At 45.9% G+C, this 14,572-nt stretch overlaps 1 protein-coding gene across 1 annotated transcript in view; it reads right to left on the reverse strand.

Annotated features, from left to right (window-relative positions):
* Positions 1-14,572, reverse strand: part of LOC718406 (importin subunit alpha-1-like) — a 30,501-nt gene that overhangs the window by 12,468 nt on the left and 3,461 nt on the right. The window contains 1 exon segment of the mRNA XM_015120121.3: positions 1,816-2,171. The gene's annotated coding sequence lies outside the window, so the exon portion shown is untranslated.

Here is a 14,572-nt window from a genome sequence, read left to right on the forward strand (position 1 = left end):
AGCAACTTCTCCTAGGAAGTCTAATTGCATCTCACAAATTTCAATATATGTAGTACTTTCATGAACATCCAGATCAAAATGTTTTCTGGTTCTCATTATGATTTACATTTGAGCACTTATTTATTTAGAAGTATATTTCTTACATTTCAAGCATATAGCCCTTGCATTTCTTTAAAATTTTACAAATGTCTATATCCCTAAACAATACTGTAACATTGTATCATCACACACACTTTTAAACTCTACACACATGTATGTAGTATATACATTTTTCGTTATGTGTTTTTAGTGATGGAACTGTTTTCTCTTTTTAAAAATTTTTATTTTATTTTAGATTCAAGGAGTCTATGTGCACTGGGGAGAACTGGGTTTCTAGTTACTCATTACCCGTATAGTAAACACTGTACGCAATAGGTAATTTTTCAACCCTTGTACCTCTCCCACCCTCTCCAAATGTTTTCATTCTATTGTAAACTTTTGAGATTCAATCTCGACACTTGTTGCTCTAGTGTGTTTTTCACTGCTACATAATAGTCCATTATGAAATAACACAATTTAAACGTGCCTGATTATGAGTACTTAGGAATTATTTCCAAATTTCACCATTATGAAATAATATTATAAGGAACACTCTGCTACAATGTCTTCTCATGTACACAGGGTAAAAGTTTCTCTACAGTATCAGGAAGGAGTCAAATTGCATTTTTAACTTTGTTTTTGTCAAACCATCCTCTAAAATGTTATAGCAACCATTGCACTAATTGCTCTGTTATCAGAAATGTATCATGACTATAATCCCAACACTTTGGTAGGCTGAGGCAGGCAGGTCGCTCGAGCCTAGAGTTCGAGAACAGCCTGGGCAACATAATGAGACCCTGTGTCTACAAAGAATACAAAAATTAGCTAGGCATAGTGGAATGCATTTGTAGTCTCAACTATTTGGGAGGCTGAGGTAAGAGGACAACCTTAGCCCAGGGAGGTCAGGGCTGCAGTGAGCTGTGATGGTACCACTGCACTCCAGCCTGGGTGACAGACAAAAAATTAGCCGGACATAGTGGTGGGCACCTATAATCCTAGCTACTTCGGAGGCTGAGGCAGGAGAATCATTTGAACTCAAGAGGTGGAGGTTGCAGTGAGCTGAGATTGTGCCACTGCACACCAGCCCGGGCAACAGTGCAAGACACTGTCTAAAAAAAAAAAAAAAAAAAAAAAAAGAACTAATAATATTCATTCATGTTTTACAACTTATCTAAGAAGAAAATGAGGCCAAAAGTAAAGTCTTTAATATGGCCTCTTAAATACATTAGCTTTCATTATTAATATGCTAATATTTCAAAAGGGAGTCCAATATTCCTCATTTACAAGGCTCAGAATTCACTTACCTGGTATGTCCTAAAGATTTCTGCCATATTGGTAGCATCACAACTGGTTTAACGGCACACTCTAAAATGGCTAAAACCAATGCAAATTCTCTGGGTTTGCTACACATCTGAACTGCCTTGATCCAATTTGCCTTATATTTCAGAAGAAATGAAAGAAATTATTTCACTACATTGACCTTAAATTAAAAGCACAGTAGTTGTAACTTTGGCCTCCATCTGATTCCAGGGATAAAGACTCTGACTCCTAATCCTCCAAATAGTGGTGTTGGTTCAGTAAGTTAGAAGTACACTTACACCTCTAACGTCCTGTCTGCTGACCACATTGACTTCATTCAACTCATTGGTAATGACGTTTTCAAGTGCACATCTACAACAATCATTTTATAAACATTTAGTATATCTACAGCAATAAATTAACCTCAGTTTCCTTTACCTATGTGATGCCCAATTGGGATGAAGAAAGGATGAAGGGATGTTGTTTTCTAATTGGGTGATAGTCAGTCTCAGAGTAGATATAGTAAGAACTTTGAACCCATGGACAGAACCGTTCCATTTGAACTCTCCTGCTGGAGTCAGACAGAATTTATGTGCAAGATGCCTTTTCTTATCATGATCTTCTCTGTGCTGGTGCTCATTCAAAGCAAATGAATTGGTGGAGTATTGATTGTGGTAGACGCGATACTTCCCTTCTTGACCCAATTTAAGATAATTGTTGATATTTCCTTTCGTGACCACTTCCTTTTTGATGCTCAACCGTGAAATTTCTCCTTGAGAGTTAACTACCAGTACCTGACCAAAAACATAAAAAGACTGCATTGTTTATGTCAATCAAAGATGTAAATTTCATCTGATCAACTGTCTTTCAATAACTAAAATTAATCACTCAAAGTAAGTTAAGATAAATAGAACTTTTGAAGTCTAAAAGCTAAGTAGAAGTCTATAAGCTAAGTTAAAAGCTAAAGCTAATTGTTTACAATTAAACAACCAAGATATGCCTGCAGAAAGAAAACTAACACATATTAAGTACCTATTACATGTTAGATACTATTATTCACTGCTTTCATGTATTAATACTTCAAATATACACATGAAACCATACATATAAATTACTCACCTACCATTTTCTCAAGTTTTTCAAGTTTATACTTAAGGGAAAAAGAAGGGGATCGGATGTACTCTCCCCGCAAAAACATATTCCTAAAAACACCCTTTCAGGTCCTCTTATCATTCCAGGTATAGTGTAAGACCCCATGGATACCTCAAAATAGTATTTTCAAACAGTTGGTCCCAACTCTTTAGTGACTACAAAATAAATACTGGATCTTATTCAGCTTTTTAAAAAATAAAATGTAATGCAGTTAGGCAGTGGCTCATGCCTGTAATCCCAGCACTTGGGGAGGCCGAGGCAGGCAGATCATGAGGTCAGTAGATTGAGACCACTCTGGCCAACACGATAAGACCTCATCTCAACTAAAAATACAAAAAAATTAGCTGGGCATGGTGGCGTGTGACTGTAGTCCCAGCTACTTGGGAGGCTGAGGCAGGAGAATTGCTTGAATGAGGGAGGCGGAGGTTGTAGTGAATCGAGATCGTACCACTGCACTCCAGCCTGGGCAACAGAGCCAGACTCCGTCTCAAAAAAAAAAAAAAAATGTAATGCAGTAGGCTAACACAGAAAATATCAGAATGCTTCCCACATAATAAGGTAAAACAGTATTTCAGAAAGCTTTCGAATATGTGTACTGGGCTGCTATGAAAAAATGTGTATGTGACTGAGGGTCAGAGTCAAAAAGAAGTATGAAAGGCACTGCTTTTAAGCAATTGCTGTGATGTTAAGAACATCATTTATTCTTGCATATCTACCCTGCAAATAATTCTCGAATGTCGGAGACACAGTTGGGGCCATGTCCTGTCACCATGGCTAGCTGAAGGACAGAGATACCGAGTCCTAGCTCTGATCCCATTGTTCATGATCAGAGCTGGGATGCCATGCTGTCCTATCCACAGTACTCTGCTATCAGTGGATAAGCCTCATCCTTTAGCTGCAGGTTCACCTGAAGTGATCATAGCTAGAACTGAGCAGTGAATCACCTACAGTTATTTAATAAACCATAAAACCCAAAATAGCCTACTCATATGTGTAAAGAAGGCTTTAATTCTTTAGAATTATATGTAGAATAAAACTGATCATGTAGTAAGAAAGTGTATTAGCCATTTAGAGCATTTTTATGCCTTGACTAAAATTTGGGTTTGCAACTATACTTATAAAGCCTAATGCTTTTAATCTTGTTACCTACTACAGCTTTGGAAATAGAGAAAATACAATTCAAAAATAGGTCTACAAATTTCTACAAATTTCCAGCCCCTATTTATCACATGTTCTCCAGGACAGAAACTGGGTCTCCCTTTACCCATCCCGGCCTGGCCCAGAGCTGCACATCCAGGGCCAGGATCAGGGGACCCAGGGGTGACCCCACAGGGTCCTGGGCCTCAAGCCTCAGTAGGCTTTGGGGAGCCGTGCCTAGTTCAGCCCTCTGAGATTCTGATGGAAGTGGTTTGGACCGGGGCCTGGGGAAGGTGTTTAATTTTAAAGCTCCTTGGGTGATTTGACTGCAGCCCAGGTGAGGTGTCAAGGCTCAGTGTAATCTTTTTTTTTTTTGGTATGAAGTCTCACTCTGTCACCCAGGCTAGAGTGCAGTGGCTCAGTCTCAGCTCACTGCAATCTCCACCTCCAAGGCTCAAGTGATTCTCCTGCCTCAGCCGCCTGAGTAGCTGTGATTACAGGTGCCTGCCACCATACCCAGCTAATTTTTGTATTTTTAGTAGAGACGGGGTTTCATTGTGTTGGCCAGGCTGGTCTCAGACTCCCAACCTCAAGTGATCTGCCCGCCTTGGCCTCCCAAAATGCTGGGACTACAGGCATGAGCAGCCCGGCTGGCTCAGTGTAATCTTACTGCAAGGATGTCGGGGGAGATTCCAAACGTAATGGTTTTAGGTGAGACCTTTTTCTTGGGGCAGAAGCTTCCATTGATTCAAAGGGAAAAAGAGTGGAGCTGGAGTCCAGAGACTTGGGCTGTTGTCTAGGCTCTACTTCAGCTTCTCGCCGAGCAGCCGCTTGAATTTCTGGGCCTCAGTTTCTTCATCTGTAGAACAGAGCTGTCAACCCTACCCCGTCACAGGGCTGCTTCTGTGAACTGAGTGGGCCCTGGGTTTCCACACCCATGGGGATGGGGAAGAAGCAGGCCTGCACTTCTGCTTTTCTGATTTTGGGTTTCAATTGGGTGCCCTCGGCTCTGGACTCCGTCCCCAGCCTCTGGGTGACCTCATGCGGCTGCCTGCATGGCCTGCTCCTCCAGGGCGGGGTGGGAGCTGGGGTGGGGCCTCCTCAGGGCTCACACGGCCTGTGCTCTAAGTAATGTTGGCAGAGACCCAGCAGGGCCACTGGGGCCAGGAGGGATCAGAAATGGTCCACAAGGGGCCAAGCGTGTTGGCTCATACCTGTAATCCCGGCACTTTAGGAAGCTGAGGCAGGAGGATCACTTGAGGTCAGGAGTTTCAGACCAGTCTGGCCAACACAGTGAAACCCCGTCTCTAATAAAAATACAAAAATTAGCTGGGCGTGGTGGCATGCGCCTGTAGTCCCAGCTACTCGGGAGGCTGAGGCAGGAGAATCGCTTGAACCTGGGAGGCAGAGGTCACAGTGAGCCAAGATCGCACCACTGCACTCCAGCCTGGGCGACAGAGTGAGACTCCGTCCCCCATAAAAAAAAAAAAAAAAAAAGAAATGGTCCATAAAGGAACCTCCCAACCAGCGAAGGCTGTAGGGATTAGCCAGGTTAGGAAGGTAGGAAAATGAGACCAAGGAGTGGTCACCTTCTGCCCACTCCCTCAAACATATCTGTGTTTACACCCACTATTCCTTCCCCCTCCCCCGGGGGAAGACACAGGGGCCTGCTGTCCAAGCCAACCTCCCCAGCCCAGGCCTGAAGGACCCCATAGCTGCCTCCCACTTGCTTAGAAGTGGCCTCACCTCAAATCTCCAACCCTTCCCTTCTGACTACTTTTGTCCCTTTCTCATTTCAACAAACTAAAGGCCTCTCCATCTATTTATTTATTTATTTATTTATTTATTTATTTATTTAGACAGGGTCTTGCTCTGTCACCCAGGCTGGAGGGCAGTGGCATGATCATGGTTCACTACAGCTTTGACTTCTTGGACTCAAGCAATTCTTCTGCCTCACCTCCCAAGTAGCTGGCACTACAGGCCCACACCACCACGCCCAGCTAATTTTTTTTTTTTTTTTTTTTTTTCTGTAGAGACAGGGTACTTCTATGTTGGCCAGGCTGGTCTCGAACTCCTGGGCTCAAGAAATTCTCCCACTTCAGTCTCCCAAAGTGCTGGGATTACAGGCAAGAGCCACTGCACCCAGTTGGTCTCTCCATCTTAAAAAGAAAATGTTGGCCAGGTGCGGTGGCTCACTCCTGTAATCCCAACACTTTGGGAGGCTGAGGCAGGTGGATCGCTTGAGGTCAGGAGTTCGAGGCCAGCCTGGCCAACATGGTGAAACCCCGTCTCTACTAATTTTATATATATAATTTCTAATTGGATGATAGTCAGTCTCAAGACTGTGCTCTCAGCTACTTGGGAGCACGAGGTGGGAGGACTGCTTGAGCCCAGGAGGTTGAGGCTACAGTGAGCCGTGATTGCACCACTGCACTCCAGCCTGGGTGACAGAGCGAGACCCTGTCTCAAAAAAGAAAAGAAGAAAAAGTTGTTCATTATTTCTCACCTGGAAACAGACTTGCCCTTCCAGCTCCCCTGCCCCTGACATGTTACGGATGAAGTAGTTCATCTCCCTTTCAGACACAGCTCTGGAGCTGGGATTCTGGGAATAAGGCCACTTAAACATGCCGTTTCCCTTCTGCTCCCAACTGCGACCTGCTACTGCCTGAGTCAAGCAGAGGCTGGGGCAGTGGGTGGGTGGGACCTGGCTGGCACAGGTGAAAGGCTGTGTCTGAGGTGGAGGCTCCCAGGGGAACCCTGGGGCGGGCTGGCCCATCATGGGACCCCGGGGAGGAGGCAGTATGGCTCTTGTATCCTTGTGCCCAGGAGCTGAGGGGGCCAAACAGGTGGGCCAGGTAGTCTCTACCCATAAGGCCAGGGCACCAAGGAGACAGGGAGAATTTCTGCTGGTGTTTTGACATCATGGATGTCCCATGCCCACAGGCTCCCTGGCAGAGACCACCATCCCTTCTCCACTCTAGGGCTACCCCTCCAAGTGGGGTACTCCTGCTTGGAGGGGTGTACCCCAAGTACACCTCGAGTGTACACCTCGAGTGGGGTACTCGAGTATATTTTATAAACTCGACCCCGGCTCTGGTGAGCAAAGACATATAAACTCACTCTGACAGCTCAGCAGGGGGAACAGACAGTACCACCAAACCAGCTGCCGTCACCAGACCCCAGCACAGCCGGGACCCAGGACGCACTAAACCAGCCACCGCCACCAGACCCCAGCACAGCCGGGACCCAGGACGCCCCAAAGATGCCATCACGGATGATGGGGAAAGACAAACTTGTCAGTGAAAGGCCACAGGACAACTGGCTGCCCATCAAGAGATAAACAAATAAATAAATAAGGGAGGGTCCACATCTCACTCTGTCCATCCACAATAACCCTCAAAGGATTAAAGATTTAAATTTTTTTTAAATGAAGTCAAAAATAATCGAAAAAGAAAACAAAATCCAATATGCTGTATATATATATATATAAACCTATATATTTTATATATATGTCTCTTTATATATATAAAAGACTTCAATATGCTGTATGTACATATTAAAGTATATATTATATATAATATGCTGTGTGTGCATATATATAAAAGACTTCAATATGTTGTATGCGTGTGTATATATACATATATATATAAAGACTTTGTAACAAAGACTCAAAATATAAAAGCCATAAAATAAACAAGTGATACATTTGACTACATAAATGTGTTTTAAGAAAACTTGCGTGACAAAATAATGTTATTAGCAGAGTCAAAAGACAAGCTCAGGGTGGTTGAGGGAATTACGACTCATGTAATAATAGACAAAGGGCAGTTTCCCTAGTATAGAAAAAGCAACTAGAACTCAATAAGAAAAAACCTAACAACCCAATACGCAAACAGGCAAAGGATATAAACGGATCATTCACAGAAAGAAAAAAAAAAGTGGGGGAGACAAACAGCCCTTAAATATACGAAAAGATACTCTTACTGGAAAGAAAAATGCAAATTTAAAGTACCTTAAGTTAATACATATTATGGTCAGATTGGCAGAAAACAAAAGGTTGGCAACAGTCAGTTGGCAAGGCTGTGGGGAAGAAGCACCCTCATCTGTGTTGGCGAGGGCAAATTGGTATATGCCTCATGGGATATACCCATCACATATCCATTATTTACCTTTTGACCCCACAATCCCACTGTTGGAATTTTTCTTTTTTTTTTTTTTTTTTTTTTTTTTTTTTTTTTTTTTTGAGACGGAGTCTCGCTCTGTCGCCCAGGCTGGAGTGCAGTGGCCGGATCTCAGCTCACTGCAAGCTCCGCCTCCCGGGTTCACGCCATTCTCCTGTCTCAGCCTCCTGAGTAGCTGGGACTACAGGCGCCCGCCACCTCGCCCGGCTAGTTTTTTTTTTTGTATTTTTTTAGTAGAGACGGGGTTTCACCGTGTTAGCCAGGATGGTCTCGATCTCCTGACCTAGTGATCCGCCCGTCTCGGCCTCCCAAAGTGCTGGGATTACAGGCTTGAGCCACCGCGCCTTTCTAACATCTACCTGTACATATATAAAAGAGTATATAAAAGAGTATTCATTATGGCATTGTTGTAATAGCAAAAAATAGGAAACATTCCACGTGCCAGTCAACAGGAGACTGGTAAAATGGATAATTTGTAGTTGTAGGGAAAAAAGCATCGCCTCTCTAGGCACAATCTCTAAGATACATTGTCAAAGGAATAAACAAAACAAAAAGGAACCAAGGTTTTTTTTTTAAATCTTGTTTTACACACAGGACAGTGTGTACAAGGTACCACATTTGCTTAAGAGAGAGAGAGAAGATTAAGTAATCAGATAGGTAGTTATACTCGTTTGTACTCAGAAACTCTGGAAGAATGAAGAAAGAATGAATGAAAGGGGTGGCTTTTGAGTTGATGGAGAACAGAGCAGGGAAACAGGGTACATGTGAGATTTTTACTATAGACTTTAAAATATTGCTTTGATTTTTTAAAAAAAATCTGTAAATATGTTACCTAGTAAAATAAATTCAAGGCTATTGGTAAAATAGAGGGGCTGGAGAATGCAATTACAACGTGAACACAAACTCTTAAGGAGACTCGAATCAAGCAGAGTTTTTAAAAAGGACTGATTTTTAGAACTTAAAATATGTACTTGTATTAGTTGAAGGGGAATAAATTCACTCTTGAGATTCAAATTTGCAGCCTGGAAGGTCAAAAGGAAGTATCAAACCTCTGAGCAAAAGTGCACCAAGACTGAAATAAAAAGGCCAAAGATAAACTGCGAGGGACCCAGTCAGGAGCACTCACATGCAAAGGAAAGAAAAGTTAAAGAAACAATAATCAAGCAACAGGCCAGGTGCAGTGGCTCACGCCTGTAATCCCAGAACTTTGGGAGGCTGAGGCAGGCGGATCGCTTGAGCCCAGAAATTTAAGATCAACCTGGGCAACATGGTGAAACTTTGTCTCTCCAAAAAGTACAAAAAAAGCTAGCTGGGCGTGGTGGTGTGCGCCTGGACTCCCAGCTTCTCAGGAGGCTGAGGTGGGAGGATCACTTGAACCCAGGAGGCGGAGGCTGCAGTGAGCTGTGATTGTGCCACAGCACTCCAGCCTGGGTAGCAGAATAAGACCCTGTCTCAATAAACAAACAAACAATAATCAAATCAAGCAACAAATAGATGTTCCTAAGCGGAAAAAGGACCAGAGTCTACAGAGTGACAGGTTCTGTGAGCTGTGAGGGTGCTGGGAAAAGAATCCCCATCGAGGCATGTGCTAAAGAACATGTGTTTGATTAGGAACCCCAGAGAAGGGACAGCTGCCAATAATGAAATGGAAAGTGTAACAGGGGAGGAAAAAGGAAATCAATAACCAGATCAGAGGGAAAAAACTGCAAGGTAAACCAATAAATGTAAAATGAGCCAAAGGTAATCAAATCAAGTACAGGAGATCAATTGTTAAATGAAAAGTGAACAGATAGAATTCTCCCACTAAAAAACAAAGAGTCAGCTTGGGTTTAAAAACACAGCGATAGGCTGGGCGCAGTGGCTCACACCTGTAATCCCAGTACTTTGGGAGGGTGAGGCAGGTGGATCGCTTGAGGTCAGGAGTTTGAAACCAGCCTGACCAATGTGGTGAAACCCTGTCTCTACTAAAAATACAAAAATTAGTTGGGCGTGGTGTTGTGTGCCTGTAATCCCAGTTAATCAGGAGGTTGAGGCAGGAGAATCACTTGAACCTGGGAGGCGGAGGTTGCAGTGAGCCAAGATCGCACCACTGCACACCAGCCTGAGTGACAGAGCAAGTCTCTGTCTCAACAAACAAACAAAAAAACATGAAAATAACAAAAATACAGTGGTGACAGGCAACATGAAGAAACCCCATCTCTACAAAAAATACCAAAAAAAAGAATTAGCTGGGCATGGTGGCATGCGGGCCTGTGGTCCCAGGTTCTCGGGGTCCTGAGGCAGGAGAATTGCCTGAGCCAGGGAGGTTGAGGCTGCAGGGAGCCATGATCACACCACTGCACTCCAGCTGGGGCAACAGAGGCAGACCCTGTCTCAAACAAAACAAAACAGTGATGTGACTTATACAAGAAATTAGTAGTTTCAAAAAATGATAATGGTAGAAAATAAAAGAATGCTAAGCAAGTGCAAAAAAAAAGTAAAATAAGGAGTGGTCATATTAACAACAGAAGGGCGAAATTTAAGGCTAAGCACTGTAATAGGATAAAGAAGGACACTGCATAATGATAGAAAAGCACAATATGTACCAACAGAACACTCGAAATCTGCATGCTCCTGACAGCACCGTAGTTAAATATAAAAAGCAAAAACTAGGAAAAGCACCAGAAGAGCTTTATAGAGAAAATTTGAGTGGAAGGTTTAACAAAACACATCTCTATCAGAATTAGAGTAAAAGACCCCTGCCCCCAAGCAAAGGATACGAAGGAAATGAAAGTTTGAATAATATAATCAATAAACTTGATTTGATGCAGATAGTACCTTATATCCCTTAAATAGAAAATATGCATTTTTCCAGCCAGGCGTGGTGGCTCACACCTGTAATCCCAGCACTTTGGGAGGCTGAGGCGGGTGGATCACTTGAGGTCAGGAGTTCCAGACCAGCCTGGCCAACGTGTCAAAATCCCCTCTGTACTAAAAATACAAAAATTAGCTGGGCGTGGTGGCGCACACCTGTAATCCCAGCTACTCCGGAGGCTGAGGCAGGAGAATCGTTTGAACCCAGAAGGTGGAAGTTGCGGTGAGCCGAGACTGCACCACTGCACTCCAGCCTGGGTGACAGAGCGAGACTCCATCTCAAAAAAATAAATAAATAAATAAAAATAAAAATAAGAAAATATACATTTTTCTTATATGTCTCTGAAAAACTTAGAAAAATCATTTACTTGGTCACAAAGAAATTCATAATAAATTTTAAAAGTGGAGATTTTACACATCTGGAGAAAATGAATGCTTTCCTAGTAAAATATAAAATGGCCAAAATTAACTAGAAGGTGAGTAGAAACTTAAATAAACTAATCACCACTGATGAGAAAAAAAATCTGCCACTGAAAAAGGCACCAGGTCCAGAGGGTTTCATGACAGGGAACAGTAGAAGCCTTTTGAATTCATCTTTGCCAACACCTTCCTCCTCCAGGAAGCACTCCTGGATTTCACTCTTGCCAACAAGATTCTGGGAGGATGGCTCCTTCAACATATCCTGCACAGCTCTTTGCAGATGCATCATGTCATGTCATATCATATCATATCTTATCATATCTGCCATACCATAAGTGCCATGCCATACTATATCATAATTGGATCTGCTGTTCAATTTCTCCTGAACAGTAAGCTACCTGAGGGCAGGAACCATCCTTTATTTTTCATTGCTCCCTAGTGCCCAGTACAGCAGCTGACATTCACTGACTAGGTGAATATGGTAATTGAAAAAGCAGAAGGCACAATCATCATTACGCTGTGATGTCTCTATGGGAACTGCCCAAGACACACACATAAGAAGGCAGAAAAAATGGAAAGAAACCAACATGCTAACAGTCATTCAATTGAGATGTCCTCCTATTATTCAAATATTTGTAATGGAGTTAAGCTATTTTTATAGGGAGGGAATAGTAATTTACACATTTAACTCAGCCAACAAGGAGAAAGGAAGGCGGAGGTTGGGAGGATTCTACAGGCAGGCCCTTCTGCTACCTCTGCTTCCTCTCTCTGGCCCAGCCCCTAGACAGACACGGAGGCCTGGACAGGGGCCCCTGTCCCACGCCCTTCATGCCTCACAGGGGACCCCCAGCTAGAAGAAGGCGAGGAGGCAGGGTGGGCACCCATAGGAGCCTCAGCTGGGTCCTGTGGGCCTCATCTAGCCCAGGCAACAGCTCTGGAAGTTCCCTCAACACCAGAATCCTTCTGCAATCTGGAAACAGAGCTTCCCAAATTTTAGCAAGAGCACCTGTGTCCCAGTGCCCCAGAGCCCCAGAGCCCTAGTCCTGGCAGCCCTGTTTCCCCCTCAATATGAACTGACAGCCGCTGACCTCTCACTCCCCGGCACAGATCCAGTTCCGAATCTCCCTAACATTCAGGCATGGAGCCCTGGCCACATTCCTGGTCATCAGCTACCCCCTGGTCATGATCATGGACCTTCCCATTCCCCAGGGCCTGGTACTGACCACCCATCCAGGCTGGCATTCAGCATGATGCCCACTCCTCCCTGTACTGGACACAGTCAGCTCTAAGAAGGGCAGAGAAAATAGGTCTCTGGAGCTAAGCTATGAGGAGGCAAAGGCCTAAGAATGATATAATGGACTTTGGGGATTTGGGGGTGCGGGAAGGGTGGGAGGGGGGTGAGGGAGAAAAGACTACACATTGGGTACGGTGCACACCACTTGGGTGACAGGTACACCAAAATCTCAGAAATCGCCACTAAAGAACTTATTCATGTAACCAAACACCACCTGCTCCCCACAACTATTAAAATAAACATTAAAAAAAATAGGTCTAGAGTGAGATCAACTGCTGAGGCCTGGGAAGGAAGTGAGGGGGCAGGTGGGGCCCATCTCAAGCCCTTGGGGCTGAAGGGAGCCAGGGACTAAGAGGTGAGAATCAGGCGCAGGCTTCAGGGAGACCCCAGAGACTATGTGGCCTACAGGGGAGTTGGGGGTGGCAGGGAGATCTCTGGGGGGACAGTATTGTGGGGTGAGGGTGGGAGGGGGACCCAAGAACCTGCTGTCTCCTACGTCAGGTCCTAGGCAGGCAGAGGGGCTCTGGGACAGCCCGGGGCTGCAGGTGAGCCACTGGGAGGGAACTGGGTCAGGTGCAAAGAAACCGGCAGAGCCACCCCAGGGCGGCTGTCCCAGCTGGGGGTTGGGGGTGGGGGTTGTTGGAGGAGGGAGTACAGGCAAGGGGCTAGCTGGAGTCCCCTCAACTTGGGTCAGCTTCCTGCTGTTACCAAAGCCCCTTGCCAAAGGCCCCCTGGCTGGCCCTGAGTGGGGACAGGTAGGTCTGTCCCAAGGCCAGTTCCTTTCTCTCAATCACAGCGGCCTCGGGCTGCCCTCAGAGTTTGTCCTGCCCTCAGAGGAAGCGGGTGCTGGCCCTGGATCCAGACAGGAGGGGCCCCCAGGTGAGAAAGTGAGGGGAGAGAGTGGGGAAACTGCTGTGGCCACCCTCTAGTCCCCTAGGGACAAGGGCTCACTCACAGTTCCCATTGGAGGAGGAGGAGGACTGAGGGCCCCGGGCTCCTTCCAGTGGGCGCTGCCTGTGTCAGGTGCAGCGCCTCCAGGGCTGCTTGTATGAGAAGGTGCAGCAGCCTGGCTGGAACCTCCCTCCCAGCGGCCAGTGCTCCAGCAGCAGTGGCAAGCTCCAGGCCAGCCCCACCAGCCTGAGCCTTCTCACCTCTGGGCGGCGATGGTGACCGCAGCCAGGGGGAAGAGTCTCAGAGGCCCCTTTTTGCACCGCCTTTGGCCTGGCTTCCCAGGGCTCCCTGAGTGGCCTCTTTGGGGGAGCGGAGGAGTCATCCCTGCTTACTTCCCCCTGTTTCCCTCTCTCCCCTCTCAGAAGGGTTTGCTTCTGCCCTCTCCTGGGCAGCAAGAGAACAGGAGACGTCCCTTTCCTGGGACATCATCAACTCTCCCACCACAGGGCTGGGCACACAGGTTGCTCAGAAGAAGGAGCGCTTGCTTGCCTTTGGCTTGTACTGTTTTTGCCAAGGGGAATAGGGTGGCCAACCCTAAATGCCACCTGACTGAAACTGAACCTGGTGGCCAGGGTGGGGCTAGGGGTCAAGGGACCTGGAACTGTCCCAGACACAGTCACTTCCTGGCTGTGTGAGCTTCGTCCTGTCACTAAACCTCTCCGAACCTCTGTTTGTACTCAGGGCAAATGGAGGTGTCCATGCCTGCCTTCCAAGCTGCTGGGAGCTTAACCCTGGGTACAAGCCTTTGAGCAAGAGCCCACACAGGACTGTTAACCCCTTTGGGACTGCATCTTACCACACTTTGTCCCCAGTGTCCAGCACAGTGACCAGCCCACACCAAGTGCTCAATATGTGCAACTAGAGTGCATGGGGAGTGACAAGACTGTAAAACACCATCCATGGCAGGAGCTCCTCTGTTCTGGGGGTTCCTGGCCCTGCCCAGTAGCCTGCCCTAAGCCCCAAACTGCTGCCTAATAGACGGCGGTCCCCACACACTCCCCAGTGCCCCCATGCCATGCCATCCCCACATCCTGCCCCTCTGTTCTGCACCCACTTTCTTTTTTTTTCTTTTTTTTTTTTTTTGAGGCGGAGTCTCGCTCTGTGGCCCAGGCTGGAGTGCAGTGGCCGGATCTCAGCCAGGCGCGGTGGCTCAAGCCTGTAATCCCAGCACTTTGGGAGGCCGAGACGGGCGGATCACGAGGTCAGG

This window comes from Macaca mulatta, chromosome 16 (genome assembly GCF_049350105.2).
Source record: "Macaca mulatta isolate MMU2019108-1 chromosome 16, T2T-MMU8v2.0, whole genome shotgun sequence".
NCBI classification, from domain to species: domain Eukaryota; kingdom Metazoa; phylum Chordata; class Mammalia; order Primates; family Cercopithecidae; genus Macaca; species Macaca mulatta.